We start from the raw sequence: 7238 nt of genomic DNA, 5'->3' as shown, positions 1-7238 counted from the left end.
CGATGGCTGGGGGCCCCCCCCCCACGGGGCACGCTAATACGGATGAATGGGGGTTGACCCAGGACGTGGCAATTCCGATGCTCGTCGCCTTGTGTAAAAGAGCACGTTGGCTGCTGTGCCCCCCTCCCCCCTTTACCTGTGGCAGGTGTGGGGGTGAGGTGCGTGTCGCGTCCGGGCAGAGGATCGCTTTACGTAGCATTTAGACGACGGCCGCGTCTGGGGTTAGGGGCGATCCTGCCTCGGGCGGGGGTGGACCCGGATAACCAGCCCGACTTTTCTCTGTGGTTTGTGCGAGCCCACCCCCTCCGTGCCAGTCCGTTGTTTTCGCTCTGCTTCTTTTGACAACAGAAAAATCCTCGAGCGATTCTCCTGTCCTGCTGCACAGAGCGCAGAAAGGCCGCGGTGTGCTTTTCACGTAAACCCAGTGGTTTCAAACAGGATCCCTTCTCTCGTGGTGCGTGTTGACGCACCTGGCAGTGGCATCCCCTCGGGAGGATTTCGAGGTATCCCAGGGTGGCGCCTAAACTGAGACTCGCCCAAGCTTTGGGCAAAACCCAGGATGGGTGTTGTGGCGTCATGGTATTTTCTGTTTCGTTTTCAATGCCTCTCCTGTTGCTGCAAAATCCAGTTGCTTCCTGATGGCACGGACACGCCGGCTCTGCTGGGGCTGCAGCGACCGTAGGTGTCCACAGGGTCGATCACGGGGGGCAAGAACCAACCCACCCCCCCCTCTCGTTCCCATTTGAATCCTGCTTCCTTTCCGCAGCATGGAAGAAATGCTGTATTTGCGCGTGGCGCTGACTTCCGTTCGGAGAGGAGGCAAAATCTGCACAGACCAGAGGTTAAATCAGGACGGGCAGCATCTGCACAGCCTTTCGTGCTAGCTGGCAGTACGTTCTCCAGGCCTTTTAGTTCGGTGGCGTTGCTTATTACTAGGATTAGCAAGCAGTAGTTCTCTAGAAGAATTGCAGAAGGGAGAGCGTCCAAGAGTAATCTGACTAGGAAAAACAGTTGGGTTTAGGTCAAGCTCAGTACTTGTTATTTGGGTTGAATCTAAACTCATTTGTGCCTCTTAGGCAAGACAAACCCCTAGATGGGTCAGTCTGGCCCTTCACCATGCTTGAAAAGGAGCTGGGTCGCTCGGCAGGAATCCAGCTGTCTAATCTGCCTGGCAAGTGGTTGTCGTAGGCTAGTGCGACTAAGGGGAGGTAACAATAGCCCACGGCGTCCAGTGGCTGAGGTGACGGCTGTGAGCAGCGACCTCTGTCGCTGGAATCTTCTTGTGCAAAGAGAAACGTGGGTTTCACACGAACGGATCTTCGTGAAGAATTCTTGGCCCCACATCCTCTGTTTCTCTTCTACGTTTTTCCCCCTGAGGCTCTAACGCTCGCTTAGCTAGTGCGCGGGGCTGCTCCAAGGCAGCAGGTCTCTCACGTGCTCTGCAGCATTGCTTTTGTCACAGTGATGAATGGCAATTGCCTCTCCGCAGCAGTGCCGCTTGCGTTTTGCGGTGTGGCCTGAGGCTCGTGGGCCTTCTCCGAGCTGCGCTCTTTAGAAAAGATTACTGTGGTAGTCCACTACCGCCAGTCAAGCTCCGTAGGTAGTACGAACTGGGGCAGAGCCGCCATAGACGAGGCTGCTGTATCTCCTACCTCAGTGGTGTCTAGTTCGGAGCAGTTGCAGATGGCATGGAAATAACGTACTGATGCCCTATAAATGCAACTGTTGTCACTGCACTTGTGAACTGGAGGCAGAGTCTCCAGGAAAGGCTTGTGTACACACCGGCCGCAACTTATTAGGTTCTCCAGTGCAGCTGTTTTCAGAGCACCTCTGTGCATTTGTTATGACCGCATTCTGTCTTTTAATTTGTGAGGGGTTTGTTTGTCTCTGGTTTGGTTTGGTTTGGTTTTTTTTATTGAAGGTTTTAGCATCAGTTCAACCAATAACCTTTGTGTTGGATACCACCCTTGGTGGAAGGGAACACATGCACAGGAGAACACATTCAAACCACAAGGACCTGGAGAGGGGAGCAATGAGGGAGACTCCCAACAACGAGCTAGCTATATAACTGGTTTCCCGAGGCTTTGGTCATGTTGGAGCCTTATGGCATTGTACAAATGCAGTAGAGCAAAGCTGAGCGTGCAGGGACAGGATATAGAGTGCAGCTATGAAGCAGGAGGCAAGGAGAATGAACTGACCAGATATGCCCATAACTGAGCAAAAATTTGGGCCACATCTGGTCAAATCCCACTTTCCATACCCTGGAGCATTTTAGTTGATGGGTGAGGTTGTGGGATTGGGAAGGAAGTGGTCCACAGTAAGTAGAAGCTGAGCTGTTGTTCTGTTACAAGAGCACTTTTTTTTCTAGGTAATGCACTCAAAGGAAGTGCTGACTTAAACCAGGGGTGTACTTTTTAGCCGTGTTGGTCTGACTTAAACCAGACACTTACCCTAGGTACAGAGGGGGGCTGTGCTCATGGGTATCAAATAGTTGCGCAAATTATAGCGGTAACTTTGGCTGTAGAGGGCCTTCTTGCTTCCTTGGGTCTTGGACTTTTCCCAAGTTTTTCAGACAGAAGCCTTACAAAACCACCAGCTGAGGCAGGTATTTACCTGGTTTCCCAGATGTGAGAAAAGGAGGTAGGAAGAAGTTAGACTTCTCTGAGGTCGCAGACTGGAGAAATGGCATACCTCCCCTCTCATTTGAGGGCTTTTGGGGATGGTGCTGCTGGAGGAGAGTGGCTTGTGAATGGGTGAGGTTGATGACCTGCAAAAGCCTTGGAGCTCAGTGCTGCTGCGCTGTTAAGTGAGAAGGGGCCTTGTGGGTGCTGTGGCTGGCAGGCACAGGGGGAGAATGTTTCAGGATGCTCTGCATGGGAGTACTGGGATTTTCATTTGTTTCCTTTCACACCTCTTTAAAACTCTATTTTCTCTTTCCCTGTGGGATAGTTTCATGCCTATTCAGAGGGCTGAGGATGTCTGCTGAGAGTTGCATTGCAGCTTTCTCTCTCACAAAGAGGTGAGAGCAGAAGAGGCTGCTGACAATTCTCGCAGTGTCCAAGGGGCTCTCAGAAACCGGCGTGAATGTAGCACTTGTCTCCATCCCAAAGGCTCTCTGTGGCCTTGCTAAGTGCAAGTGTGGTGTGAGTGTTCAGCAATGTAATAAAGATGAGGTTGTCTGCCCAGCTGCCAGGAAAAACCCTGGCCGCTCAGATTGGGGAAGAGCAGGTGCATTACTTCCTCGGTCAGCGCATCTTGGCAGTGGAGGAAGCCTAGGCTGGCTCTGTGTTGCAGCATATAAGGGTCTTCCTTCCTTCCCCCAGATACTAGCTTATATCCACTGCACCAGGAAGTCTTTGATGAAGAGAGTAGGCGTTTCCTTTCTTTTTCTAACCAGTTGCTTGATGTTGTGGGGCTCCATAGGGTGTACTTGGCTTCTCTTTTAGCTTGCCTGTGTTTGAGATGAAGAGAGTTTCTGTTATTTCCTCTACTCTAGAGGAACTGGAAGCTCAAACTAGCTTTGGTTTTCTGTATTCTGGGTAGGTGGTTCCCCACCCTCTCATTCAGCAAACATAGCATTAAGTCAGCTCCGAAACACGGTCATGGTGCAGTCCCAAAGCAAGCTCACATAGTGCCACTCCTTAAAATGCCTGCAGCATGACTGAAGTGACTGTCATTGGAAGGCTGTCTGGCCTCTGCTGTTCTTGGGGACATTTGTGAGGGCTGCTCCTGCTCCCTGGCCTGCTTGTTGGCAGTGGATGCAGAGGGGCCAACGATTTGTAGTGGCCTGGAGACCGAGTCCAGGTGGCCCCTGTGGAGCGGGAGAGAAGCTTGCAGTGTTCTGCAGTCTCCAGCACTGAGATAACTAGTGGCTGTACATCCACACATGCCATGGGTTCACGTATCTGCTTTAAAACAAAAAATGCATATAGCAGGACCAGGTCTAGACAGGGCCAGGTCTAGATGACACGTTTGTTCGGTACCTGTCTGCTTTACGAAGCTCTGCTGAACGTGCAGAATCACGGGTGGTGGCTTTTGATGCCTCTGTAAAAGAAGTTCCTTCCAGCAGCAGAACTGTCCGCTGAAGTGGTTTGCTCGTGTTAAGCCTGCTGATGATTTTATCTGGAAGTAACTTCCGTTACTCTACCAGATGCTGTTCGGGGCTCAGTTTCATACATGGAGGGTTCTCCCTTTCCTGGTGGTGACTAGCACATTGCGTAGTACCACAACATTGCGAGTGCCCTAACTGGGGGCACATCCAGAGTCGCTACTGGGGAAGGAGCACTTTGGCTCATTACCGTGATGCCATGCCTCTGGGCTGTCCTGGCGAGATTCAGTTTTCAGGTTGGCAGAAGGTGACCTGTGCTGCTCGCTGCCTGTTGAAGGAACCTACGAGTAACTAAGGCTGAAAGGAAGTACCGCTTCGCTCTCCTCCAACTCGGGGTGTGCAGTTCTCTCTGCCTGGGTGCGCTGGGGGCTTGGGTGTAGCATCATGACTTTTAATGCTGCTCTAGCTCCTTGTTGCTCACCTGGGGCTTGTCCTCTGAGGACTGGTCAGTGGGGTAAGCTAAACAGTGACGCTAGCTCTGTTCAAAACGACTTGTACACTAAAGCTTTTCTCTTGAGCTTGAGGATCACACAAGTCCACGGTGCCATCGGTGGCTGCCTAGTGCCCCAGATGGGAGTTCATCGTGCAGGTGACTTTCCTCTTTGAAACGCGTGTGGGTGAACGCCGTGGTAGCACGGCTCTGTGGCTCTGGGGGTTGATCTGATACCTCGAGTCTAGTGCTTTGTTTTACGCAAGCAAGACAAAACTGTGCAACCTTTGAACTCGCTCCGCTCCCCTAGCTGCAAGTGGAAGGCCTGCCAGGAATGGCCCCTGTGGGTATGCAGATCTGTTGGCACATGTCCACGCTGTTCTTTTGGAAGCAGGCCTGCAAGCAAGAGAGCAAGGGGCTCCTCCATGCCCCGTCTTGAATGGGCTGCCTTTCATTATTCATCTGACAGGCCAGCTAGGAGTTAGAACAGGGGTGGGCAATTATTTCGGGTGGAGGGCTGCTTACAGCGTTTTGGCAAGCCATCGAGGGCCGCATGACAGGCAGCCCAGGGCAGATAAATATTAATTTTCTAAATTTTTGAGGGGCCCTGCGGGCTGGATAGAATGGCCTGGTGGGCCGCATCCAGCCCCCGGGCCACATTTTGCCCACCCCTGGGTTAGAACCAGGGAATTCTCTTGCCCTCCACTTCTTTCCTTCCTCCAGCTTCTCTGCTTCAGCGTACCCTGTCTCTTGCCTGGTCTCTGCTCGTCTTCCCTTCTCCCAGTCACTCTTGCCTGTCTCTTCATCCGTTCTAGTTGGCCCCAGCGTCTGAAACTACCACCTCCCGCAGTCTGAGCCCTTCCTCAGCCACACGTCTGCGGAGACCTGCTGCTTCTGCAAATCATGTCTTTGTGCCCACTCATTTCCTGAGCTCGTCCCCAGGGTTCTGGTTTGTCCGTTTATATCGTAGATTCTTTGTGGCAAGGGTTTCATCTTTCTTGGTTTTGAATTGATGCATGTATCTAGCATGAGATGCAGACTGAGCCAAGTAACTGCTTGCAGTCAGCTGGCTGCTGGGGGGAGGATACAAGATGTGGAGCAAGGATGATACTTCTCTTAGCACTTAATGAGCCCAGGAGACCTTTTGAGTCTGAATGGGGCCACTTTCGGGCTCCTGCCGACGTGTGGATCATAAAACATTCTCTGACAAGAAAAGCCCGGGGCGCGTTGTATATTTGTGCTGATGGTGAACGAGCATAGGAAACAAAGGAACGCTTGATTTCATGGCGGGTTGATTTCAATCCGTTTCAATTTTGTGCCTGTATTTTCTCTCTGCTTTCTTAAAGTACGTCTGAATCCCACGGATAACTATTAAAATACGTTGATCTGCAACTTGATATAGTTGTTCCACCAAATCTGTTTCTTTTTGCTGACCAGAAGGGTCACCTGGTGTCTGCATGCATTGATTTGAGCAGTTCTAGGAGCTTAGCCGAGATTTATTTAGATTTTTTGATTTGACAGAAATGGTGAAAATGCACGTCTTGCTAGGTGATTAATGTTGTGATTTGTGACGAGCTGTATCAGAATGGAAACTGGTATACAATAAACTGCAAAAAGAAAAGCATTTTACAGGTATTATTTTTAGCAGTTACATCTTAGATACTTTAAATGTGCTGGGTGCAGAAGGAGAAAAGTTCATCAAAGCCTGTTTTGCATTTAAAACAAACTGATGTAGCAAGCACAGGAAGTATTATTGGAATGGGGGCGATGAAAATGATTCAGGGGCTCGAGGACATGACTTAGGAGAGGCTGAGGGGACTGGGCTTATTTAGTCTGGAGAGGAGAGGAATGGGGGCACTTAGTAGCAGCCTTCACCTCCCTGCAGGGGGGCTGCAGAGAGGATGGAGCTGGGCTGGGCTCAGTGGGGGCAGATGGCAGGACAAGGAGCAATGGGCTCAGGCTGCAGCAAGGCAAGTTGGGGTTGGATATTAGGAAAATCTTTCTCACTAGGAGAGTAGTAAACACTGGAACAGCTACCCAGAGAGGTGGGGGAGTTTTGGAGGTGTTTAAGACCTGGCTAGACAAAGCCTTAGCTGGGGTGATTTAGGTGGGGCTGGTCCTGCTTTGAGGAGGGGGTTAGACTAGATGTGGCCTCCTGAGCTCCCTTCCAACCTGAATTTTCTATGATTATTTGTGTTTGGTGAATTCAGTGGATTTGTTCTTAGTCGCGTGACATGCACTTCCAAATATCTCCAGGCCTGCCGAGCTGGTAGAGGCCGTACATGCTGAACTTGTCATTATTATTGGAAGAGGCAGACAAGCCCTTACTGCTTGTTTAACTCCCAGTGGGTTCCCCACCTCTGAATGAAACAGTCGCTGAACTGGACCAGCTCTGGGTCAGGGGTCACCCGTTTTGGTGACAGCGGGCTGTCCTCTGGACATGGCTTGGCTTGCTGTTGGTAGCAGATGCCCTCCCTTGCCACTTCTTGTTTTCGGCTGTGCTTTCGCAGGAGCAGGTTGACCTGACTTTCCAGGTCTAGCGTCGTCTCTGTGCTGCTGTGCACGGCAGTGACAGACTCTGGCTAGGGAGGTCTGGATCCATGCAAGTTGCCTCTGAGCCCATCTGGGCAGCATTAATGCAGCTGAAGGGTGAGAAGGCATGGAGGCAGGGTGCTCTGTCCTCAGACTCTGTGCTGCCTT

At 51.3% G+C, this 7238-nt stretch overlaps 1 protein-coding gene across 2 annotated transcripts in view; it reads left to right on the top strand.

The window, feature by feature from the left end:
• Positions 1-7238, top strand: part of TM9SF4 (transmembrane 9 superfamily member 4) — a 22560-nt gene that overhangs the window by 295 nt on the left and 15027 nt on the right. The window lies entirely within an intron of this gene.

The sequence above is a fragment of the Alligator sinensis genome, unplaced genomic scaffold (genome assembly GCF_000455745.1).
Source record: "Alligator sinensis unplaced genomic scaffold, ASM45574v1 scaffold1032_1, whole genome shotgun sequence".
Lineage (NCBI taxonomy): Eukaryota > Metazoa > Chordata > Crocodylia > Alligatoridae > Alligator > Alligator sinensis.
Note: the sequence above shows the minus strand (reverse complement) of the source record. Positions and strands in the feature narration are given on the sequence as shown.